Genomic DNA, 27,294 nt, shown 5'->3' on the forward strand with positions numbered 1-27,294 from the left:
GTGCAATTTTTTGTTCTAGTTCTGTGAAAAATACCGTTGATAGTTTGATAGGAATTGCATTGAATCTGTAGATTGCTTTGGGTAGTATAGTCATTTTCACAATGTTGATTCTTCCAATCCAAGAAGATGGTATATCTCTCCATCTGTTTGTATAATCTTTAATTTCTTTCAAAAGTGTCTTATAGTTTTCTGCATACAGGTCTTTTGTCTCCTTAGGAAGGTTTATTCCTAGGTATTTTATTCTTTTTGTTGCAGTGGTAAATGGGAGTGTTCCCTTAATTTCTCTTTCAGATTTATTGTGTTAGTGTATAGCAATGCAAGACATTTCTCTGCATTAATTTTGTATCCTGTTACTTTACCAAATTCATTGATTAGCTCTAGTAGCTTTCTGCTGGCATCTTTAGGATTCTCTATGTATAGTATCATGTCATCTGCAAACAGTGACAGCTTTACTTCTTTTCCATTTTGGATTCCTTTTATTTCTTTTTCTTCTCTGACTGCTGTGTCTAAAACTGCCAAAACTATGTTGAATAATAGTGGCGAGAGTGGACAACCTTGTCTTGTTCCTGACTTTAGAAGAAATGGTTTCAGTTTTTTACCATTGAGAATGATTTTGGCTGTGGGTTTGTCATATATGACCTTTATTATGTTGAGGTAAGTTCCCTCTATGCCTGCTTTCTGGAGGGTTTTTATCAGGAATGGGTGTTGAATTTTGTAGAAAGTTTTTTCTGCATCTATTGAGATGATCATGTGGTTTTTCTCCTTCAATTTGTTACTGTGGTGTATCACATTGATTGATTTGCATATATTGAAGAATCCTTGCCTTCCTGGGATAAACCCCACTTGATCATGGTGTATGATCCTTTTAACGTGCTGTTGGATTCTGTTTGCTAAGTATTTTGTTGAGGATTTTTGCATCTATGTTCATCAGTGATATTGGCCTGTAGTTTTCTTTTTTTGTGACATCTTTTTCTGGTTTTGGTATGAGGGTGATGGTGGCCTCCTATAATGAGTTTGGGAGTGTTTCTCCCTCTGCTATATTTTGGAAGAGTTTGAGAAGGATAGGTGTTAGCTCTTCTCTAAATGTTTGATAGAATTCGCCTGAGAAGCCATCTGGTCCTCGGCTTTTGTTTGTTGGAAGATTTTAAATCACAGTCTAAATTTCAGTGCTTATGATTGGTCTGTTTATATTTTCTATTTCTTCCTGGTTCAGTCTTGAAAGGTTGTGCTTTTCTAAGAATTTGTCCATTTCTTCCAGGTTGTCCAATTTATTGGCATGTAGTTGCTTGTCATAATCTCTCATGATCCTTTGTATTTCTGCAGTGTCAGTTGTTACTTCTACTTTTTCAATCCTAATTCTGTTGATTTGAGCCTTCTCCCTTTTTTTCTTGATGAGTCTGGCTAATGGTTTATCAATTTTGTTGATCTTCTCAAATAACCAGCTTTTCGTTTTATTGATCTTTGTTATTGTTTCCTTCATTTCTTTTTCATTTATTTCTGATCTGATTTTTATGATTTCTTTCCTTCTGCTAACTTTGGGGGTTTTTTGTTCTTCTTTCTCTAATTGCTTTAGATGTAAGATTAGGTTGTTTATTTGAGATGTTTCTTGTTTCTTGGGGTAGGATTGTATTGCTATAAACTTCCCTCTTTGAACTGCTTTTACTGCATTCCATAGGTTTTGGGTTATCGCACTTTCATTGTCATTTGTTTCTAGGTATTTTTTTATTTCCTCTTTGATTTCTTCAGTGAACTCTTGGTTATTTAGTAGTGTAATGTTTAGCCTCCATGTGTTTGTAATATTTTACAGATTTTTTCCTGTAATTGATATATGTAGTCTCATAGCATTGTGGTCAGAAAAGATACTTGAAAGGATTTCAATTTTCTTAAATTTACCAAGGCTTGATTTGTGACCCAAGATATGATCTGTCCTGGAGAGTGTTCCATGAGCACTTGAGGAGAAAGTGTATTCTGTTGTTTTTGGATGGAATGTCCTAAAAATATCAGTTAAGTCCATCTTGTTTAATGTATCATTTAAAGCTTGTGTTTCCTTATTTATTTTCATTTTGGATAATCTGTCCATTGGTGACTGTGGGGTGCTAAAGTCCCCTAGTATGATTGTGTTTCTGTCATTTTCCCCTTTTATGTATGTTAGCATTTGCCTTATGTATTGAGGTGCTCCTATGTTGGGTGCATAAATATTTAATACATTTACATTTAAGGTAGTTATCGATATCTGTGTTCCTATTACCATTTTCTTAATTGTTCTGTGTTTGTTATTGTAGGTCTTTTCCTTCTCTTGTGTTTCCTGCCTAGAGAAGTTCCTTTAGCATTTGCTTTAAAGCTGGTTTGGTGGTGCTGAATTATCTTAGCTTTTGGTTGTCTGTAAAGGTTTTAATTTCTCCGTCAAATCTGAATGAGATCCTTACTTGGTAAAGCAATCTTGGTTGTAGGTTTTTCTGTTTCATCACTTTAAATATGTCCTGCCACTCCCTTCTGGCTTGCAGAGTTTCTGCTGAAAGATCAGCTCTTATCCTTATGGGGATTCCCTTGTATGTTATTTGTTGTTTTTTCCTTGCTGCTTTTAATATTTTTTGTTTGTATTTAATTTTTGATAGTTTGATTAATATGTGTCTTGTCGTGTTTCTCCTTGAGTTTATCCTGTATGGGACTCTCTGTGCTTTATGGACTTGATTGACTATTTCCTTTTCCATATTAGGGAAGTTTTCAAGTATAATCTCTTCACATATTTTCTCAGTCCCTTTCTTTTTCTCTTCTTCCTCTGGGACCCCTATAATTCAAAGTGTTTGTGCGTTTAATGTTGTCCCAGAGGTTTCTGAGACTGTCCTCAATTGTTTTCATTCTTTTTTCTTTATTCTGCTCTGCAGTACTTATTTCCACTATTTTATCTTCCAGGTTAATTACCCGTTCTCTGCCTCAGTTATTGTGCTCTTGATTCCTTCTAGAGAATTTTAAATTTCATTTATTGTGTTGTTCATCATTGTTTGTTTGCTCTTTAGTTCTTCTAGGTCCTTGTTAAACGTTTCTTGTATCTTCTCCATTCTATTCCAAGATTTTGGATCATCTTTACTAACATTATTCTGGATTCTTTTTTAGGTCAACTGCCTGTTTCCTCTTCATTTGTTTCGTCTGGTGGGTTTTTACCTTGCTCCTTCATTTGCTGTTTGTTTCTCTGTCTTCTCATTTTGCTTAACTTAATGTTTTTGTGGTCTCCTTTTCACAGGCTGCGGGTTCGTAGTTCCCGTTGTTTTTGGTGTCTGCCCCCAGTGGCTATGTTTGGTTTAGTGGATTGTGTAGGCTTCCTGGTGCAGGGGACTGGTGCCTGTTTGCTGAGGCTGGATCTTGTCTTTCTGGTGGGCAGGACCACATGTGGTGGTGTGTGTTTTGGTGTCTGTGACCTTATTATGATTTTAGGCAGACTCACTGCTAATGGGTGGGGTTGTGTTCCTCTTTTGCTAGTTGTTTGGTATAGGGTGTCCAGCACTGTAGCTTACTGGTCGTTGAGTGGAGCTGCGTCTTAGCGTTGAGATGGAGATGTCTAGGAGAGCTTTTGCTGTTAGATATATGTGGAGCCAGGAGGTCTCTGGTGGACCAACGTCCTGAACTCGGCTGTCCCACCTCAGAGGCACAGGCCTGACATCTGGCCAGAGCACCAATTCCCTGTCAGCCACACGGCTCAACAGAAAAGGGAGGAAAAGAAAAACATAAAATAAAGTATAAAAAAAATTTTTAATTATTAAAAATAAAGAAATTTAAAAGTAAGAAAAAAAAAAGAAGGAAAGAAGAGAGCAACCAAACCAAAAAAGAAATCCACCAATGATAACAAGTGCTAAAACTATACTAAAAATAAATAAATAAAAGGACAGAGAACAAGAACAAATGGTAAAAGCAAAGCTATACAGACAAAATCACACAAAGTCCACCGCCTCAATTGTGGTATGATTTGTTGTCTGTTCAGGTACTCCAGAGATGCAGGGTACATCACGTCGATTGTGGAGATTTAATCTGCTGCTCCTGAGGCTGCTGGGAGAGATTTCCCTTTCTCTTCTTTGTTCGCCCAGCTCCTGGGGTTCAGCTTTGGATTTGGCCCCTGCTCTGTGTGTAGGTCACCTGAGGGCGTTTGTTCTTTGCTCAGATAGCATGAGGTTAACATAGCAACTGATTAGGTGGCTCTGGGTCACTCAGGTCGGCGGGAAGGAGGGGTTCGGCGTGTGGGGGAAGCTTGCGGTGGCAGAGGCTGGTGTGACGTCGCACCAGCCAGAGGCATGCTGTGTGTTCTCCCAGGGAAGTTGTCCCTCTATCACGGGACCCTGGCAGTGGCGGGCTGCACCAGCTCCCGGGAGGGGAGGTGTGGAGAGTGACCTGTGCTCGCACACAGGCTTCTTGGTGGCTTCAGCAGCAGCCTTAGCATCTCATTCCCGTCTCTGGGTTCTGCACTGTTAGCCGTGGCTCGCGCCCGTCTCTGGAGCTCGTTTAGGTGGTGCTCTGAATCCCCTCTCCTCACGCACCCGGAAACAATGGTCTTTTGCCTCTTAGGCAGTTCAGGACTTTTTCCCGGACTCCCTCCCGGCTAGCCGTGGCGCACTAGCCCCCTTCAGGCTGCGTTTACGCCGCCAACCCCCGTCCTTTCCCTGGGATCTGAACTCAATGCCAGAGCCTCAGCTCCCAGCCCCTGCCCATCCCGGCAGGTGAGCAGACAAGCCTCTCGGCCTGGTGAGTGCAGGTCGGCACCTATCCTGTGTGGGAATCTCTCCACTTTGCCCTCTGCACCCCTATTGCTGTGCTCTCCTCCGTGGCTCCGAAGGTTCCCCCCCAACCCCCTCCAGCAATCCCCCCCACCCATCTCCGCTATTGAAGGGGCTTCCTAGTGTGTGGCAACTTTTCCTCCTTCACAGCTCCCTCCCAGAGGTACAGGTCCTGTCCCTATTATTTTGTCTCTGTTTTTTCTTTTTTCTTTTGCCCTACCCAGGTACGTGAGGAGTTTCTTGCCTTTTGGGAAGTCTGAGGTCTTCTGCCAGCATTCATTAGGTGTCTGTAAGAGTTGTCCCACATGTAGATGTATTTCTGATGTATTTGTGGAGAGGAAGGTGATCTCCACGTCTTACTCCTGCACCATCTTGAAGGTCTCCCCTGAGGGTTCAGTTTTAAATAAGGCATTTGAGTAGGGGCCTAACAGAGTTGAGGAGGCAAGGCCCGTGACTACGTGGGAGGAGAGTGGTCAGGTGAAAGGAACAGCAAGACAAAGATTCAGGTACAGTGAGTAAGGACAATGCAGATGAGCTCTGAGAAGTGAGAGGGCCAGGCGATGTGGGACCTTGTGAGGAATTAAAGTGATTTACTTCTACTTACATGATCTCAGTGTTGAAAAGGAGAATCTGACTGCTTCATGGAGAATAGAGGAGCAAGGGGGAAAATGATATAAATCTGGGAGTTATGGTACAGTTGGTATTTAAATCCTTGAGACTGGATGAGATTATCATGGGTGTTTGAATTCAGAACACCCCAACACTGGCCAAAATAATCCTTTTCTAACACCTTGTTAACAGAATTATATATGCAACAGGGTAAGATGCAAAACCCTGTTATGGATTTATCATGCTTTGATTCAAGGAGGCTGAGTGGGTACCCATGTTTTGTCTTTTTTGTTTGTTTGTTTGTCACCTTAGAGAGACTTACACCCTAAGGTAGTGAATTATGGTAAGAGTCCACACAAGTGATAGGTGTGCATTTGTTTTACCAAGAGGGAGATGGGGTAAAAGATGGGGCGAAGGGAATGAGAGGGCTTGTGTCCAGGCGGATCTGTTTTACAAAGGAGTACAGAGGGATATTAATTTCCTTAACTATCTGTGCTTGCATATTGTTGGAAAAGTTTGTGTACCCACTGGAATGTGTACTGTTTGAAATACTCTGGAATGATATTTAAAGGTTACTTAAAACTAGTTATAGAATTATCAAACCAAAAATGACTCTTTGCTTCTATGGAAATTGGTCTGTTTAGATTTTGTATCTTAATTCAGTTTTGATGTATTTTATTTTCTTAAGAAATTGTCCATTTGGTTCAAAGTATTAAATTTACATACAAAGAATTGTGCAAAGTATTTGCTAATAATGTTTCTATTTTCTTTGAATCTGTTGCTGGACCTTATTTTAATTTTATGTATTTGCATTTTCTTTCTTTTACTTGATGATCTTAGCTTAAAGTTTATTTGGTATAGGTTGTTCCCTGCTAAAGACCTTTTTAATTTATTTGCTGTTTCTGCTGTTTTTACCCATTTCTAACTCAGTAAATTCTGACTTTATCTTAAGATTTCTTCTTCCACTTTTTTTTATAAAGCTTTGTATCCATTACATGTATTTAATCATAGTTCTGTGTTCTATTATAATACCTTGGTAAGAATACATGATTTTTATTCCTTATTTTTATTAATACTTGTTTTTTAAGCTATTATTTTTTTCCTGAGTACTGTTTTACCTTCATACCATCAGTTGTGATATGTAGTGTTTTCATTATCAGTGCTTTTAATATATTCTGTGATTTCACTTTGTATTTTCTGTTAGATGCAGGATTTACTTAAAAGAATAATTTAAAAGTAAGAGCCTGTAGGTTATTTTTGTTATATCAATTTCTGGGTGCAATGCGTTGTGATCAGAAAATGTTGTAATAGTATTTCCATCTTTGAAATTCATTGATTTTTTATTATGACCTCATATGTGTCTCTTTCATAAGTACTTGGGAAAGGAGGTTTTCCCTTTTAGTTAGAAATGTGCTTCCCCTGCTGCTCAACCACGTCCCCTCTTTCGCCTCCTATTTTAAAGAAATAATACCATTTTACATTGTCGGGACAAAATATATTAAATGCTTCCGGTTTCTCTAATATCCACAATCATTTTACTATTAGTTCTGTCATTAAATATCTTCGTTTCTTACCCTTAGTCCTTTTGCCATTGTTTTCCCAATAGTCTCTTAGGTAGAAGTTTTTTCTCTGTCATTTTCTTCAGGAACATTTCATGGGGTCTACATATAACACTGTGCTACCTTTTTAACTGAAGGCCAGTTTCAGTAAAAAGTTCTTGGATCACTCTTTCCTCCAGGTTCTTATTGATGTCATGCTAGTAGATTTTTGACACTGCATGTTGATGTGGAGAAGTCAGAGGTCAGTATGATTTATTTCCCCATATAAGTGACTTGATCTGTCTGCTTGGCTGCCCCAGAGATTCTCCTTTAGCTCTGGAATCCAATCATTTTATTAGGATATATTTTGTTGTTGAGGATTCTAGGTCATTTTCCCTTGATTACAAGGTATCTTCTCAATATGCAGAATCAAGTCTTCTTTTATTTCTTTTCTTCCTAAAAAATTTAAACTTGTTTTGCTTCTTTCTATAATGGCCTCTATGTGTGATTATTAATTTACACCTGTCTTCTCTGTTTGCCTAAACGAAACCAGGTACAGGGAGGCTGGGCCACTTGTGGTTTTAACCTTGTTCCTGGTTTTGACTCCAGTGTTTTCCTTACTTCTGGGGAGATCTCTCGCAATATTTTTAACTCCCTCTACATGGCTCCTTCCTGATTCCTACTGCTTTGTGGCCTTTACATTCATTTCGGAGGCTGGAGATTTAACTGCCCCTGAGTTTCACAAACAAAATGAGAACAAATTGCTTGTGTTTAGTTTCCCCTTCCTCCTGGTTCGTTTTAGGATGGTTTCTTGGAGAGGGCAAATGCTGTTTTATACCCTCTTGTCCACAGAAGTTCCCTTAGAGAATTTTTATTGTCACATTTTTCATGCTACCTCCTGGTAATCATGTTTATGTTGCCAGAAGAAATGTATTTTGCCTAAATAGAAAATCATATTGTCTCTTTAATTTATTTTTAGTTATGTGCAATGAATTATTTGATTTTTAAAAAAAAAAATGTCACTAGGGAATAGCCCACCTAAATAGAACATCTGAAGAAATAAGTAAGGACTAGTTAGAGCAGGCAGAACAAAGACATTTACCTCATTATTTAACATAATCAGAGGCTAGGTTGGTTTAGTGGATAGAGAAAAACAGATCTACGTATTGGTTTCTCTGAACACCAAGGAAAAAAACATCCTTATGAAGTTAAAAGATCTGTTTGATGCTATCTTAATTCTAATAACAAAATATATATCGGTATGTTTTTTAAATCACTATAACTACTTACCATCTGAGAATAAATTTGGAAAAATGAAGTCAATGTTATGAAGCTTTAATCACATGGAGGGAAAAAAAAAACAAAAAACCATGGTGAATCATATGTTAGGAAACTGTACTAGAAACCATTTATATGCTTTTCACATTTGTATTACTTAGCAGTCTGGGACCTTTATTTTTAAAGTATTTACGCAGTTAGGCATTAAATGTAACTTTTATAGTAAATTGATTCATGTTGAATCATTCTTTGTTTTCCTCAAATTTGAGAAAAAATTTTACTTGTCAACTGCTGAGTTTACTTTTCTGCCTTAATAAAAGTTAGGGACAGGGTTCACCAAGATGGAGTGTCAGTGATAAGATCCAAATACTAGCAGGAAGTCAGTAGCTTTTCTAGACCTCCTTAACAACAATAGGAAAATATCGTAGACTGAAGTCTTTGGATTTTTCTATATGAGAGCTTATCTCTTTAATCAAAACTTAAATTCCCAGAAGCAAGGACCATGTTATGTTTACTTGTCTTTTGCTTATTCATTTCCATCTACCTGAAAATACCCAATACAGCTATATGCACACAGAGTATATTAGCCAGAGCTCTTTAAATTGCAAGAAGCAGAAATCCAACTCAAACTGGCTTAAGCAAAAAGGGAATTTGTTGGATCAAATATTTGAGAATTACTGATGTTAACTTTGGCCTCAGACATGACTCAATCCAAGTGTTCAAACTAGATTCAGACATCTTGAATCTGTCCCTTGATCTTTCTGAGTTTGCTGCTTTTCCTTACCTTTTTGAACAATTACTAAATGAAGACAATTCACTGAATTATTCAACAACCTCTACGAAATTCTTTCTGAGTTTACTTTGTTAAGGAGGCTGCATCTGCATGGTGCCAGAAAGGCCACCATAAGCTTCAGGCTCACATTCTACCAGCTTAGCAAGCCTAATGGAAAGAGAGTGACTTTCTTAATAGTTCCACCAAAAGTCTTAGGAATCACTCTCATGGGACTCTCTTAGATTATATACCAGTTCTTAAACACCACTCTGACCACTGAGTTGTAATGTGGATTGACCAACCCTAGACAAACCCTTCATCTAGAGTGTGTGTATGTGTGTGTGGTGTGTGTATGTGTGTGTGGTGTGTGTGTATGTGTGTAAGGATTACTTTAACCCCAGTTGAGCCACCTAGCTTAAATGTAGTAGAACTGTCCGGGCTTCCCTGGTGGCACAGTGGTTGGGAGTCCGCCTGCCGATGCAGGGGACACGGGTTCGTGCCCTGGTCCGGGAAGATCCCACATGCTGCGGAGCGGCTGGGCCCGTGAGCCATGGCAGCTGAGCCTGCGCGTCCTGAGCCTGTGCTCCACAACGGGAGAGGCCACAACAGTGAGAGGCCCACGTACCGCAAAAAAAAAAAAAAAAAAAAATGTAGTAGAACTTTGATTTCTCTGAAGCCTGTGAAGCTGTTCTTACCAAAGGAAGGAAGAATTTGGGGCAGATAAAAGCACACTAAATATGATTGCCTCTTGCTCATATGTGTGTGTTTCTGTATATACATATAGACATATATGCTTGTAGGTGTATATGTATTATATATGTAGATATATGTATATGGTGTATGTGTATTTTGGGAGGGAGAAGGGGTGATGATGATGATTATTATCTAGATTGCACAGTGTGATTTTTATATCAGTCAGGACAGACAATAATATTGACGTAATATATAAATATTCCAGTGTTCCCAGTGACTTCACACAATAAATAAATACATAAAGCCCACTTCTCACACAGGCTACAAGTCTGACGTGGGTCTGCTTGCTGTGGTCACTCAGAGACCGAGACCGACAGAGACTCCGCCTCGACGTGTTTCCTCAGTCTCCTAGGCAGGGAGACTGGAACTCTGGAGGCTCTGGCACTGGCATCTCATGCTCTAAGCAGGAAGTAGCACCTGCTGTTTCCACTCCTATCTTGTTGGCCAGAACTGCTGACATGTCCTGCCTGACAAAAAGGCACTAGCAAGTTCAAAATTCTGTGTGCCTTGTGGGAGAGGAGGGTAAGGCACCACCAGTGATGACTGTACCTCTAGTTCGGAGACCATAATAATATCCTAATACCCTGAAACCCCTTCTAACTGGTCTTCCAGCTGACTGTATATCTAGAGAGAAACTTTCCTAAATTTCTCCACCATCCACCAGTTCAGTACATTTACAAACAAAATAGCCCAATAACAGTCTGAGAACTGCCTGGAAATGTAAAGAAAAACTTTGCATTGTGAACTCATGGCTGAAGTCAAGGTCTTTCCCCAAACTCATATGGCTTCAACTAATGATGTGATTAACATTGTCTCTATTTAATTATAAATATATAAACCACTTATTCATTTGTTCAACATTTATTGAGCACTTACTGTATGCCAGGTATGGTTCTTGTTGCAAAAGATACACCACAGTGCCTGAGTAGTAAAACTTATAGTCTAGTGAGGAAGACAGACATTAAACTGGATAATGCTGAGAAAATGTTAATAGCTCAGATCTTAAATTATTGTTTTCTAATGTGTATGCGTGGCTAGACAGATCCGATGTGAGGAGAATGTACCTAAGCATATGCAGCATGAAATCTCACCTGCCCTACCTCACAACAGCCCCAGGTGATAGTGAACACCTGCTGCACAAACTTCCATCATTGCCCCATATACAAAGATGAGCAAATAAAGGGAAATTTCATGGTAACTTTGAGGTTTGTACCAGTTACTATGACTGTACAACAAGTTATTCCAAATGTATGGCTTAAAATAGTAGTTATGTATTATCTTTCGGTTTCTGTGCTGTAGGAATTTTGGAAGGATTGTTGGGCAGATCTTGATTTGGGTATTTCATGACACAACAGATGTTAGTGGGCTGCAGTGAGCTAAAGGCTTGACTGAGGCTGGAAGATTCTCTTCCTGCATGGTTTAATCATGTGACTGGTAAGTTGGTATGGGCTGTTGGCACAGGGCCTCAGTTCCTCTGTATTTGGGACTCTCCACAGGACTCTTTGAGTGTCCTTGTGGCACAGTGGCTGGCTTCTCCCAGAGTGAGCTATCCAAGATGCCAAAAGGGAAGCTGCATTGATTTTTATGATCTAACTTCAGAAGTCACACACACTGTTACTGCTGCCATATAATTCTCACATAGGGCCAGCCATAATTCGGTGTGAGAGGGGATTATAAAACGGAGTGAATACCAGGAGGTGTGCTTCATTGAGGACCGTCTTGAAGGCTGGCTATCACAGATAACTTTTGGATGATTCCTGGCAAGACAGTTTCTACAATCATGAAATTACATAGGTGAGCTGATGGAGATGCACATCTATTAAATGAAGGTTCAGCACTCAAATTCTGATACTTTGTTAACTTTCCACTGCAAACAGACATTAAGTCAACTAAATAGAGCAACCACTGACATTCGTTCATGTATTACTGGGCCCCATATATAGCATATGGTGTCCAATCAGTTACCCAGGAAAATGGGATGCAAATGCTTTTTATTAAACTTCAAACATATAAATCACTTAAAAGTGTTTTATCATAACCATAGTCACATCTATAGTCTACTTTTCTGTTCATTAAGTCATTGGTTTTATTTCTTGCTTATAAAATTTACACCACATTGGAGAGTTTTCAGTAAGTTAATTTTGTGAAAGTGAAATGTGTTTCTTTTGTGAAAGCAAAATGAATATATATTTCACTGGGACTTCATGAGATAAGGTTTTGGGATATATCACAAATGCCATCATTTCTACTGAGAAACCCGTTATCTACAATGGCACTATGATGGCTTATTTTGAGTATCGCAAATTATACTTTTAAGAAGAAAAAAAGTCATTATTACACAGATTGCAGCGGTATAGACTGTCTTGGACTAGTGACTATCTAGTCACAATTGCAAATCTGTTACAATTCCACTGAGTACTCAGTAAACTTTAAAAATGTTTCAGCTTGTGGTTCCTCCATGATAAGGATAAGTTAGAGGAGCACATATTTCTGTATCACACTCAGCTCATGAGACTTACTTATTCATTTTTGGGCAGGAACTTTCTAAGAGGAAGATAATCTCTATCTCACTATTTTTTTTTTAAACATCTTTATTGGAGTGTAATTGCTTTTCAGTGTTGTGTTAGTTTCTGCTGTATAACAAAGTGAATCAGCTATCCGTATACATATATCCCCATATCCCCTCCCTCTTGCGTCTCCCTCCCACCCACCCTATCCCACCCCTCTAGGTGGTCACAAGGCACCGAGCTGATCTCCCTGTGCTATGCAGCTGCTTGCCACTAGCTATCTATTTTACATTTGGTAGTGTATATATGTCAATGCTATTCTCTCACTTCGTCCCAGCTTACCCTTCCCCCCCGCCGTGTCCTCAAGTCCATTCTCTACATCTGCATCTTTATTCCTGTCCTTCTCCTAGGTTCATCAGAACCGCTTTTTTTTTTTTTTTTTTTAGATTCCTTATATATGTGTTAGCATATAGTATTTGTTTTTCTCTTTCTGACTTACTTCAGTCTGTATGACAGACTCTAGGTCCATCCACCTCACTACAAACAACTCAATTTCGTTTCTTTTTATGGCTGAGTAATATTCCATTGTATATATGTGCCACATCTTTTTTTTTTTTTTTTAACATCTTTATTGGAGTATAATTTCTTGACAATGGTGTGTTAGTTTCTGCTTTATAACAAAGTGAATAAGTTATACATATACATGTGTTCCCATATCTCTTCCCTCTTGCGTCTCCCACCCTCCCTATCCCACCCCTCTAGGTGGTCACAAAGCACAGAGCTGATCTCCCTGTGCTATGCGGCTGCTTCCCACTAGCTATCTATTTTACATTTAGTAGTGTATATATGTCCATGCCACTCTCTTACTTTGTCACAGCTTACCCTTCCCCCTCCCCATATCCTCAAGTCCATGCTCTAGTAGGTTTGTGTCTTTATTCCCATCTTACCCCTAGGTTCTTCATGACATTTTTTTTCTTAGATTCCATATATATGTGTTAGCATACGGTGTTTGTTTTTCTCTTTCTGACTTACTTCACTCTGTATGACAGACTCTAGGTCCATCCACCTCACTACAGATAACTCAATTTCGTTTCTTTTTATGGCTGAGTAATATTCCATTGTATATATGTGCCACATCTTCTTTATCCATTCATCTGTTGATGGACACTTAGGTTGCTTCCATGTCCTGGCTATTGTAAATAGAGCTGCAATGAACATTTTGGTACATGACTCTTTGAATTATGGTTTTCTCAGGGTATATGCCCAGGAGTGGGATTGCTGGGTCATATGGTAGTTCTATTTGTAGTTTTTTAAGGAACATCCATACTGTTCTCCATAGTGGCTGTATCAATTTACATTCCCACCAACAGTGCAAGAGGCTTCCCTTCTCTCCACACCCTCTCCAGCATTTATTGTTTGTAGAGTTTTTGATGATGGCCATTCTGACTGGTGTAAGGTGATAACCTCATTGGACTTCTTATTGGCATTTCTCTAGTGATTAGTGAAGTTGAGCATCCTTTCATGTGTTTGTTGGCAATCTGTATATCTTCTTTGGAGAAATGTCTATTTAGGTCTTCTGCCCAGTTTTGGATTCAGTTGTTTGTTTTTTTGATATTGAGCTGCATGACATGAGCTGCTTGTATATTTTGGAGATTAATCCTTTGTCAGTTGCTTCATTTGTAAATATTTTCTCCCATTCTGAGGGTTGTCTTTTGGTCTTGTTTATGGTTTCCTTTGCTATGCAAAAGCTTCTAAGTTTCATTAGGTCCCATTTGTTTATTTTTATTTCCATTTCTCTAGGAGGTGGTTCAAAAGGGATCTTGCTGTGATTTATGTCATAGAGTGTTCTTCCTATGTTTTCCTCTAAGAGTGTCTGGCCTTTCATTTAGGTCTTTAATCTATCTCACTTTGAATGTAACTCCCTAAAGTAAGAGAGAACATTTTTTATTTGCACATACTCATATGAACTACATAATGGTTATAGCCCTAAAATGAGAAAAAAAAAGAAAAAGATTCATGAACAAGTGTATTCTCATCATTATGCTTCAAGGAATTATTCCACAAATACATAGATTTTTAAAAATAATATGGAATAATAGGATACTTAAGCATGACTTCAAGTTACTACAGTGTATCTGGACAAAACTCTAACTCGAAAAGATACATGCACCCCAGTGTTCATCGCAACCCTGTTTACAATAGCCAAGACAAGGAAGCAACCTAAATGTCCATCAGCAGATGAATAGATAAAGAAGATGTAGTGTGTGTATATATATATGTTACTAAGCCATAAAAAAGAATGAAATAATGCCATTTGCAGCTACATGGATGCACCTAGAGATTATCATACTAAGTGAAGTAAGTCAGACAGAAAGGCAAATATCATATGATATCACATATATGTGGAATCTAAAAAAGAAACGATACAAATGAACTTATTTACAAAACAGAAATAGACTCACAAACATAGAAAATAAACTTATGTTTACCAAAGGAGAAAGGGGAGGAGGGATAAATTTGGAATTTGTTATTAACATATACACACTACTATATATAAAATAGATATACAAGGACCTACCGTAAAACACAGGGAATTATATTTAATATCTTGTAATAACCTGTAATGGAAAATAATCTGATATATCTATGTACATATGTATTATATATATGACTGAATAATTTTGCTGTACACCTGAAACATTGTAAATCAATTGTACTTCCATAAAGCAATACAAAAATTTTTTAAAAGTTACTACAATGAAGGAAAACAAAATATAATAGAAACTTTTGAAAATATGTAGTGATTTTGCTAAGAAGTAAGCATAAAAATATACCTTTCAACACTATATTGACTATATAGAAAAATTTTAAGAGGCTTCCAGGTAAACTTTGTTTTATATCTGTTTAGATATGTATTAGTATCAAAATTACCATATAATCATAGCTGAAAATATATATGATTTAGTGAGCAACTAATATTTTAAAATCTAAGTTAACAGTATATTAAACTTTTCTAATAGGATACCTTTAATGGGGTTTTTAAATTTTTAAATTACTGCTACTTAAATTTTTCTAAGTAGCAGTAAAGTTGATTATTAACTGGTTTCAGAAAAAAAATATGACTTTTATGGTGTTCCTGGTGTTATAAAACAATTTTCAATAGCAAAATAAATTTGCTAGATAAAAACCCTGTTACTTATTCTTACCACAATGCCATGTTGAATGCCTCTTGGTAGTCTTAGAATTTCACAGAGATTGTCTAGATTCTACATTATGACATTTCCAGTTTAGTGGGCTGAGAAGTTGATAGTATCATGTAGGATTAAATAAGATTGTGTGTGTAAAAGTTCATCTTTATTGTCTTGTTGATGGATTCCTATTTATAGATTTAATATAAAGCCTAGAATATCTTTCCTCTAAAAATCTCCTAGCCCCACCTAGCATCGATGTGTTGTCTAGTTTACCTTAAGTGGTAGCACGTGATCCTGCTAGAATAAGCTCCTGGAGGCTGGAGCCAGCTTGAGTGAAAGAAGGATAATGTGAAATACACAATCAGAGCCTGAGTCACATTCTTGGAATTGTTGCATGTTGGAGCTTTTACTCTAAAAGTGTTTAAGATTCTGGATCACATGCAGAGTCGGAGAAAGCTCAGCAGTAAGTCTGGGTCAGATATGATCCTGACCTTTGAAGCCCAACATCATGTTGGTATGTTTAACCCTCTTCAAAAGTGTATTCTTAAGTACAAATAACTTTACAGGTAATAGAAATACAGAGCAGATTTTCCTCAGAATTCTTCTATTTTGGCAACGATGGACTGAGTCTAAAATACATAGCAAAGTATTGCAAGGAGCTTAGAGTAGCTTAGAGGTACATCAATGTAGCTTTAGGTGTTAGACCAAGCTAAAGATTTAGAAATAGTGGCTGTATCCACCCTATCACATGACTGCAAATGTTGGACTTGCTAAATCTGTGTGCTTTACTGGCATCAACAATTTGTGTGGTTTGCCCATAAAGGTAGTATAAGTTATAGTGCAATGTGTAACAGTATATGATCTTGCTAGAACAGGACCATGTCTCCACTAGACTAGACGTGAATGAGAGAAAGTTTAATATAAGACATGCAATCAGCTATAACGTAGTCATCAAAGGCAGGAAAGTTGGAGCCGAAGAATTGCTACACCTGCTTGTAATAGATTACAGTATACAGAGATGTGGTGATTACCTGAGATGAACAAAAATGGAAAGAACCCCAAACTGCTGAAATTAGAAGGGCCTTCTTTAAGCTACTGGAAAGGCTGTGTATGGTCTCAGCGAGGACCAGATTGTAAGGCACGCTGGCCTGAGCAGACACTGTTATCTGTGAATACCAGCAATAACTAGACATAGAGAAGAAACTGTGGCCCATGAAAATGCAAACAGCAAATGCAAGAAAGCATTTGTGGTAACAGATGTTAGGCATATTACTTTTATTCTATTGGATCTTCAATGAAAAGAGATCATACAGCAGAGAAATTCATGTATTAATCAATAGCATCCAAAACACAGCATCATGAAATGGCAGCATTAAGAAAAGTGAAAGATGTTAAAACGCATAGAACAATATTGTAAAGATAAACAGAATACCTAAAACCCATAGTGTCCTAGCCTAGCGGACTATTTAAATTCTAGAGTTTTCAATATTTATTTCCAGGAGAAAGGTAATGTATTGGCCTTTTAAAAACGATGTACTAATCTTAGCTTAGCACTAACTTAAGACTTTTTACAAGTAGGTAAAAAAAACAGGAAACTTGGTCTATTACATATTTCCAGGAAGGCTGCTGGGAGCACTATATGAATGGAACCTGTTGCAGCCTGGCTGTATACATAGTAAGAAAATTATCTTCCAGGATGAGCTTATGTTGCAGATTTTCTAAAGCCACTTGAAATAACTATTTAAACTCTTTTTGTTCCACATCTATGCCCATATAAAACAATTTTTACATGAGTTAGTGAGGTTTTACCAAAATATCCTTGGAATTCTAATGACATTTTTTTAAAGGGAATGAATAAATTCTATATTTAGAATTAAGAGGAGATGCCTGTGGTGCTATCAGGTATTTGACTTATTTTGAGAATAATCTATGCTGTCTTATTTCTTCTTCCTCAAAAGTTACTTGTTTAACTTCAGTTTTTCATAGAATTGTGTACATTGTACTGTACTCTTTTATACATCTCTATCATAAAAACAGCATTTAATTTTACTCTGAAGAATTGTTTTCATGCACAGTCAGAAAATGCTAAGCTGATAGTTAGTATACCCTAGCAGTGCATTTGACATCTGCATTAGAAAAGGTCAGAACATTTAGAAGGACAAATGTAAATGAGATTTAAGAAATTTAGGTACAAGCAGATTTTTGCTATTTTTTTTCACTATTTGAAGTGACAGATTTAATTTTTAAGAAAGCAATTATCAAAGCACAGAGAGTAATTATTAAGATTTTGGAGTCAGAATTGGACTCTTTCCTACAGGTGATACAGGATCTTATGAGATTAAAGACGTTTCTAGCATGTATGGGAAACACACATTTATGAGATTAGGTCTGCTTCCTATTATCCAGATCTTGAATTAACCCAAAATTATTAGATTAATGATAGTATTGCTCTACTTGCAAAGCAGTAGTAGGTTCTGAACACAAAGCTAAGAAAAACAGATAAATATAGTCCTACCTTGGGCCTACATTGAATTAGAATGTCATCTAACAAAATGGTCCTTAAAAAAAGAGAGAAAAGGAAAGAAAAGAAGAATACTTGTATTGACTTCTTGATTACATAACACTGCCAGTATACTTTTGTAGTAAAGAAGCTGGCACAATCAATATTTCCTTGGAGCACTGGTATTTCTTTCAACCAACAGAGGCTCAGTCCTGTAAGTTCTACATTTCCCTCCTGAAACTGGCCCACAAAGGGAATCTTATGGAGAGAACCCACTGCAGAAAAGCACCATCAGCCCAACAATTCGGGTCCACAGCATGTAGTTTCATCTGATTCTTTCACCAGAACTTTGGCAAAAAAAGTCAGTAAAAGAAATGATGGTAATTCTCTGACTGTCGTTATCCTGGGTAATGGCTATGCCTCTTTAACTTGTCATAAGACTTTGGCAGGGATGTGGCTTTCCGTGGTAAATGAGAGGCTCTCATGAGACTGGAGAAATATAAGACGAAAAAAGGCCGAATTCCAGTGTAAAGGAATACTGCTATGAAGCCATGCATGGGCTGCTGTCCTAGCACAAAGAACTGTGTAGGAAGTTCAGAAAATTAAGTTGTTTAGTTTTGTATTGAGGAGCGAGAAAAGCTTTGGAATTAGGTAGGCCTATGTGGGAATTCCTGCTTTACCACTGATTAACAGGGTAACATTGGACAAGTTACTTATCATCTCTGAAGTTCTGTCTCCTAATATGTAGATGTTGAATAATAATATCTAGCTTATGCAGTTGACCCCCTGCTTTGGACTGAGAGTCAAAGTTTCTAGGGACAGGCTCAGAGCAGCTGCTCTAAACCTTGCTGTGTGCAAGGTGAAGTCCAGGATTCACCTTTCATTTTCTTACTGGGCCCTCCAGCCTTTTCCATCATCATAGAGCCGTTGCTGGGGATTCATAATTGTCACTTGTGATAGAAACTAAAAATGACTATGGCAGCTTTCCTGGTACTGGGGTCTTGCGAACCTGACTTGAACAGCAGGGGCTGGAGAGGTAGGCTGTCTGGTGTTTTCCTGGGGTGCCTCATCCAGGAGCCTGGATCTAGCCTGGCCTCCTCGGAGTCACTGCCTGCACCCCTCTCCTTTGCTCCCATCACACCAAAACCTAGCACATCACTGCTGTATTCCCCTGGGCCAGCTCAAAGACATCTTAATTCTAGAATTAAGCACCCTAGCCACTGTTGATTACACAGATCTACCTAAATTCTCTGCTATACAGAGAATAGAATATAAAATAATACTCTTGTGCTGGTAACTTTGTCTCCCCCACTCTGGACTGAATGTTTTACGGGGGCTTGTCTGTCATATTCACTGCCGTGTCCCTGCTACTGGAAGAAAGTCTAGCATGGAGTGGCCCAGAGTCAGGACTTGTTGGAGTAATGAATGAATGCATCTACTAAGTCAAGGGCCAGTCTTGATTAATCACTTTTCCTCCCATGCAGATTTATACCTGAGTCATTCTTCTATGCTCTTACTGGCAATTCAATTAAGAAGCAACATCTCAAAAATATTTCGAATGCAATTTCAGAGCTTTCATGGTAAAACGTTCTATTGTTTAACTTTTAAGTCTTCAGTTCATGCTTGGGCTTTGAGGTGTACACTTTGGCTCATAATCTTAGGGACTATTTGAAGACATATAGAAATGGTACGTTTGTGTGTGTGTGTGTGTGTGTGTGTGTGTGTGTGTGTGTGTGTGTTGGGGGTAAGTTATAGGAACGTTAGATCATTAATTTTATTTTCTTCTTACCTCTATCAATAGGAGAAAATACTGTTGTGTCTCAGTTTCTCTGTATGAATCACAATAACATTTATAAAATCTTAATAAAGTTAGAGGATTTGTGTTTATAAACTGAGCTCAAGAAATATCATTAAGGAAAAAAAAGAAATCTTTCATTCAGAACAATAACCCTCAGCATAAAAAATGATCACAACCTTCAAGTAAACACTAGGTTGGGGAAATAATTACATAACAAAGTTTTTGTTTATTTTTCTTGCTCAGGATTCCTGGATTTTCAATTCTTGTTGCTCTTTATGCGACAAGAATTTTTTAATGGTTCTTTTATTTCACTCACATCATCCCTTTAAAACTCTTTTTGTACATATTTTATAATGTGTGTACCAGTGTAGTAATACCTGTGTGTAAATTACCAATAAATAGACAAACAAATCTATTCTGGGTATGCATGCTCAAATGGACTTGTTAGTTGCATTCTCAATCCTGGACACAGAGTAAAAGGTGTTTACATCATTTAGAAAATCATGACTTCTGCCTGGGGGAAATAATTAAATATAATAGTACTATATTTACATATTCTATATTTATTTGAGGGTAATTTCATCTAGTATATGTCTGCTAAATAGCAGAGTTATCCCACAAAAAAGGTTTAGATTAAATTTAAAACTGTAGAATTTGACTGGAATATCAATACAACTTACCAAACTTTCTTCCTTTCCCTCTCTCTCTCTTGCATGCACAGACACACACACACACCCACACACACACACATACAATTGCCAAGCAGACTGGGGAGGAACGTAGGCCAGGCACGGAAGGGTTAGAACGGTATCATGGGTGCCAGGATAGCAATAGATACAAAATGTTTTAGAAGCACAGAGGACACCTAGTCCAGTCTTAAGAGGTGAAGGAGATGTGCCAGAGGAATTAACAGTAAGAGAACCCACTTCTCAAAAGCACTAGTGAAGTTTCTGGTGTTTTCATTTTGTGGCAGGAGCAGAGACTGTATAACATTAGGTGAAAATATTCAGTTCATGTAACATTTGCAGATTAAAAAAAAAAACCTGTAGAGTTTAAAAAACAAAACAAAACTGAGGTTTAATTTATGTAATTCATGCAAATATTTAATGCTTGAGAGTCATCAGGAAATAGTTACCTAATATTGATATGTATACTGCATCTTTTTGGGCACATTTTTAAAATCAAAATGTGATTGGTGGATTAAAGTAATAATTCACAGAAATTGCTTTTCCCAAGGTTTATATGGAGGATGTCATTTTCAATAGGACACAGGGAACTATTTCTTTTTTACTTATTTTTATCTATATAAAATGTTAAGGTAGTTTTTGAGAAACTTTGAATCTGAAGCTTATTTTTTTAGTGAGAAAAAATTTAATAAAATTCAAATGTGTTTTTAAAAGGTTAAAAATAATTCCTTCTGTTCAGAAAACAAGATACATTTTCCCAAATCAATCTATGAAAGACAGAAAGGCAGGGATGGGACTCCTGCGAGAAAGCAAGTAATAAGCTTCCCTACCTCCCCATCATGTCTGCATGAAGCTCGTAAAGAGCATGAGAAGGCTGGTGCCTATAGTCAGTCTTGTGAAGATGAGAAATGGGGGAAGAACCTGCTGAAAAAGTGTACAGTAGAGTTATTTAAACACTGTGTGTCACATTTGATACTTGGGATAAGTTAGATCGAACAGATGTTCTTCTCAGGATAAAGAGCTTATCGAAGTGTGCAGTTAAAGGTTACTGCAATTCGCTCTATAAGCCATTAATATTATCAGTTTGATTATTACTAATAAGCAACAATTTTTTTTGCACTTCTGTTTATGTATGATTGTCTTCCTCTTTTATTACTGGAATTACTAGCTAATATAAAAGTTGTTAAATGGTTCTCTTTTTGGCTGTATAAAGTGCAGGGCATAGTTGAGTTGCAGATAACTGGCGTGTTTCTATAACCTCAGAGAAGTGGTGTACAAATGTTTTGCCACTTGAAGGTTTAAAATGTGTTGCATTGAAGGTTAAAAATTTAGCTTACTGGGCTTCCCTGGTGGCACAGTGGTTGAGAGTCCGCCTGCCGATGCAGGGGACACGGGTTCGTGCCCCGGTCCAGGAAGATCCCACATGCCGCGGAGCGGCTGGGCCCATGAGCCATGGCCGCTGAGCCTGCGCGTCTGGAGCCTGTGCTCCGCAACGGGAGAGGCCACAGCAGTGAGAGGCCCGCGTACCGCAAAAAAAAAAAAAAAAAATTTAGCTTACTACTCAGTTCCAGAAGGGAATATAGAGGTAATCATATTTCACTTGCATGTGAATTCCATAAGCATCTCTGTGGCATTTTCAATCATTTTGCAGACAATTAACATGATGCTGTGCTTTCTCATTACAGAAATGGGATAGACTGAGAGGACTAAATCCCATGACAGAGGGGAAAAATACCATATGCAGAAATATTTGTAACCTAACTATGATTTAAACTGGATTCCTTGATAATAATGCTGGAGCCAAAGTAGTGGGAACAAGGGGAGGTGAGGGTGTTTTAGTGGGAAATAAAGACTTCTCAGCTATTCAGTTTTGTAATCCTGTTTCCGATACCTGCTCTACTTTCCTAAGCAGGTCATTTGTCCTCTCTGAACCTCATTGTTCTCATCTGTAAAATGAAAAAAAGTAATAACTACCATGCAGGGTAGTTTTAAGAAATTCAGCATGTAACAAATATTTACTGCCCTCATTATGTTTCCGCAAATTTCATTATTAACTGTTTCTTCAGGAAATGTATATAATTGGATTCATATTTCAGATTAACAGCTATCCTTTTATGAGATTGATATTAGTTTACCTGACTTTAAGGATTTGTTTGTTTTTGCTGGTGTTGATAGTCAATCCTTAGCATCAGTGGGTGCTTGTTTATCATTTAACCTCATAACTCTAAGGTGGGGGAATACATTACTAATTATAGGATGAAATAAAAACTCAGTTTAATTCTAAAAATTAAATTCAGTTAAAATCTTCAAAATATTGCTACTTTTTCAGAAAGCAGATATCCAGGACCTTTTGACCAGTAAGACCCTAAGCATGACATGCAGCTCCAAGGAGGTCCGCACATGTGTCTCCTTATAGGTCTTCTGTTTCTGCTATGTTGTCAGGCAAAAAGGAAGACGTTCTGCTAATGGATGTACTTCTTTTTATTCTTGTGAGTTTAATTTGGGTTTATATCCGAAGTTTAAGAATGTCTTGGGCTTCCCTGGTGGCTCAGTGGTTGGGAGTCTGCCTGCCGATGCAGGGGACACGGGTTCGTGCCCCGGTCCGGGAAGATCCCACATGCTGCGGAGCGGTTGGGCCCGTGAGCCATGGCCGCTGAGCCTGCGCATCCGGAGCCTGTGCTCCGCAACGGGAGAGGCCACAGCAGTGAGAGGCCCACGTACCACAAAAAAAAAAAAAAAAAAAGTCTTGTTGGAAATAGAATTGTGTATTAATTATCAGTATAGAATATTAATAGACTTGCTGCTCATTCCACCCTACTGACTTTAATAAAAACAAAAGAATCAGAACAGGAGTGCTTACTGGTTAGAAACATGTCATTTTTAACTAAGGCATATAAGGAGAGGTGCGGATGGGGGCATTTACCATGGATGGGCTCTTGTGCAAGTATTGTGGTTTATGATATTTAAGGACAGCTTATATACAATAGAAACATGATAAGTGGAAACATCTTTTGTTCCACAGATGGGATTTTAAGTTACTATAGTTATAATGGGTGTATAAGTGGATGCAATTATATTACAGGCAAGTTCACTTTGGAGGTAGCAGTGAATTGCTTACTAAAAGTATCACTTAGAGGGAGAAGTATAAGGTAATAGGCAGCTGCCAGTTAATCTCAAAAATGGAAATTAGGTGGGGAAAATTAGGATATGGAAGAAATTGTGAGAAATTTTTACATTATTGAGAGAGAGGAGGGTAACAATAGTTATAGAGATATAGTTGAAATGGAGGTTAATTGCCATTTATTGTTGTCTGATATGAGGGTGTTGGGTGGTACAGGAGAAGGTTTAAGAAGAACATAAAAAACAAAAAAGCATGAGGCAATACTTTCCAAAGCAGGTGAGAAACAAACTTTGTCTTTCAAAATGAGTGGAGTGACGTGGAGTGAGCAAGCCTAGGAAAGACGCAGTAGGACTTAAAGTCAGGGAGTCAAAGATGCAGATAGTCTCAGCAGTGGAGAGAGACAAACAGTCTGATCTAGAAACGGGAGGAGGAGGCAGAATCATTCACCCACTGCTCCAACACGTCTGATTGCATCCACGGGAGTTTTCCTCATGGGAACATGGTGGTAATTCTGGTTGCTGGGCTCTCATGCTTGGCCGTTGCTGCTGCTCTGAGAGGCTTATGAGGGTGGCCCAGGCAGACTTCCCATGGATCTGGTGATACAGACTCCTAAACACCTACTGTACTTTCTTATGTGATAAATATCTCTGCTTGCAACACCTCCCATTCACTGAGGGTAACAGTGTTCTGTTATTGACAATTGAAAACAGTGCTGCAAGGTAGATTTTATCATCCTTATTTTATAATAAAGAGGACTGAAGCTCAGGGAAGTCTATTTCTCAATGTTTGCATCTAGCAAGTGATAGAGACAGGATTTGAATGGGTATGTTTAACTCCAAAGCTACTGTTCTTACCACTGCACTACACTGCATCTCCTGTGTTTTTGTGCAAAGCAGATTGGTAACTTGGAAGTGTTTTTAATGCCAGGAGCAAACGATTCAGCAGAGAATAGAAGGCAGTAAGCTTGGGAACAGGTCATGAAGGGCTATTTATGCCATGGTTAGAGGTACTAGCCTTGCAGGTAAGGCAGCCTTGTTGACAGTGATACACTTAGGCTTCAGTGAGATCACTCTGGCCACTGATTAACTTGAGAGAAAATGAAAGGAGAGAGTGGAGCCAGGGAGGCCAGTTAGGGGGTTATTGTGATCACTGTGGAATGACCTAGGCATTCAGTGCAGTGGAGAGAAAGGGGCAGGCTCAGGAGATGTTTAGGAGTTAGACTTGACCAGATGTGGTGACTGGCAGACGTGGTGGGAGGGAGAGGAGAATATAAGGAAGAGGCGAGGTAGTGAAATGAGGTGTGAGTTGTAAAGGGAGGATGGGAAGAGGGTCATGTTGTCCAAGCATATGTCTGAGTAGAGGTGTGTGTGGTGGGAAGGAGTGGGTGAGGGGCAGAGTTGACCTAGAAGAAGGCAGAGGACAAAGATTCTGTCTGCCTCTGAGATTTATTTTGCTTACCCTTGTTTTAAACTTATTACAAGGGTACACCTTTCCTTTCCTAAATGAATAATGAATATTTGTTTTTCTCTTGTAATACCAGTACTCATGTATTCAGAACTTTGTGCTCCTTAGAGAAATTTCTTCTGTAAACTGATGACATGTCATATAATAATGTTATCATTATACTTTGTTCTGAATTTACTTGCCCTAATAAGCTACATAAGCATTTATTCTACTGTTTACCACACAAAATGCCAAATCACATATTCTATTAGATGAAATATTAAAATTGAGGGTACCTGATAAAGTGCAGAATACGGCAGCATAATTTAAAAAGATGTTGCATTCCAGTACAGTACACTCGTGGGGATCTTATACTCTTCTTATCTTTGGATATTGAATTGTTTTGACAGCTGTATGCACAAGTGAGTCCTGCAGGGTTTCTGTTTAAATTAAAGCTTCCAGACCTTGTCCTGCTTGGATTGGAACGACAGGTTCACTTCAGAATTAAGCTCCTCTGCCCAGGCACGTTAATCTGCAGGTCTGGCCACCTCAGATGTCTTTCTGGAATGAAAACAGATCTTGTATAAGGCTCTGTGTGGAATCCAAATGGTTCATTTACTTTACACAAGCTTGTTTTTCAAATTGCCTTAAAATCCTTTTTCTGCTCATACCTTACACTGTGGCAATCCTAATGGAAGGTAATGGGTGACTTTCCCAGGAGGCGCTGAGGGGCCCTGCCTGTAGCCAGTCAGCAGAGCCCTTTAGTGAACTCAGAGCTTCACAGGCAGGATGTGGGTACCCGAGGGAGAGGCGTTCAGGGCTGGGAGGGAAGGAGAGGATAGGGATCAGAATGGTTTTGGAGAGGATGGTTAAAGGGATCAGCCTGACCCTTAGTGGAAGATTTATTTAAGGACTGGAGATAAGCAAGATCCTTGAATTAGTATTTATTTAGCCTTGAGAGGTAGAGAAAGAGAAATCACACCAAATATCCATTTCTACTTACAGCAGGGAGTGTAACTGCCGAGGACGGTAAACTCCCAGGTCACAGCTCTGGGCCTTTCAAAATACGGTAACTTGAGGATTCCTGACCATGTCCATAGGAACCATGTTGAGAATTAAATGTTATGTATCATCCAGTGGTGGCACCAGCTCTCTTCAGCGATCACCCACTAATGGCATTCAAGTTCAGAATCTTTTAAACACCATGTGGTCAAGCAAAACTAGACCAAATATAGCCCAGAGGCCACCACATTCAGACCTCTGAGAGAAATGTAAGGAAAATGTCTACTTGGTTTAAACTTTGGTAGAGGAGATTGGAGAACAAAGAGCTATGATTTGTTTAGATTGCTTAAATAAATGCCCTGTTAGTTTTTTCCAGATACTTGAAGTGTGGGTTCTCACGTGAGTCCTTCACATCTGCTTACTACTAGGCTTCCATTAAAGGAATAATGCCTCCTCTGTGTTTGTCCTGCAGAGACAGCTGAGCTGGAGTCTCCTTCCATCTCTGATTTGCTGGCATTTCTGTGGAACTGTCTAAAAGTGGTCTCAATGCCCTATGGGAGGCTCCTCCAGGTATAGGATATGGAAAATCTAAGAATATTAAGCAACTATGGTTTTATATTAAGCAGACCTTTCACGCAGCGTGTTCTGTTCCTTCTTGCAATCGAGTGTAAGCTCATTTAACAGTTTTTGAGCCTACCAGGTAGAACAAAAACCATTTGAACACCACTGTACTTGGGCACTTGATAGCTAGCTTCACCAGTCTTATTATCCTGAAAATACGAGTCTAATTATAACAGATGAAAGCTTGAATAATCGTGTCTTAAAATAAGTTGGGTTGAAAGGAATGGGAAATTACTCTTGCTGATGCTGTTGTTGCAAGTAAACTTTCGTGGGCCTGTAGGTTTTCAGGCCTTTGGAGGCCTGCCTCATTGAAAATACATTAAGTGCACACTCAGTAGTTGCCAGTAAGTTGAATACAGTTCCTTTTTGATAATTGTTTTGCCACCTTTCTTGATGATCTTTGTTGAGACTGATAATCTAGAACCCAGAAAGAATGAGAGACAGAACCTGGCAACCCAAATGGATTATTTCACTCAAAAATAGACTACAGGGGCTTCCCTGGTGGTGCAGTGGTTGAGAGTCCGCCTGCCGATGCAGGGGACACGGGTTCGTGCCCCGGTCCGGGAAGATCCCACATGCCGCGGAGCGGCTGGCCCCGTGAGCCATGGCCGCTGAGCCTGCGCGTCTGGAGCCTGTGCTCCGCAACAGGAGAGGCCACAACAGTGAGAGGCCTGTGTACCGCAAAAAAAAAAATAGATTACAGATTTATTTC

General features: G+C 38.6%; 1 protein-coding gene and 1 long non-coding RNA gene across 15 annotated transcripts in view; both read left to right on the plus strand.

Moving 5' to 3' along the window:
* The window catches only part of LOC125960624 (uncharacterized), a 30,182-nt gene extending 15,164 nt beyond the window's left edge, over nt 1-15,018 (plus strand). Inside the window, exon 3 of the long non-coding RNA XR_007470479.1 lies at nt 13,393-15,018. This is a non-coding gene — a long non-coding RNA (uncharacterized LOC125960624). The remainder of the gene's footprint in view (nt 1-13,392) is intronic.
* LOC101286051 (1-acyl-sn-glycerol-3-phosphate acyltransferase delta) overlaps nt 1-27,294 on the plus strand; it is a 1,414,616-nt gene that overhangs the window by 308,034 nt on the left and 1,079,288 nt on the right. The window lies entirely within an intron of this gene.

Source organism: Orcinus orca, chromosome 12 (genome assembly GCF_937001465.1).
Source record: "Orcinus orca chromosome 12, mOrcOrc1.1, whole genome shotgun sequence".
NCBI lineage: Eukaryota > Metazoa > Chordata > Mammalia > Artiodactyla > Delphinidae > Orcinus > Orcinus orca.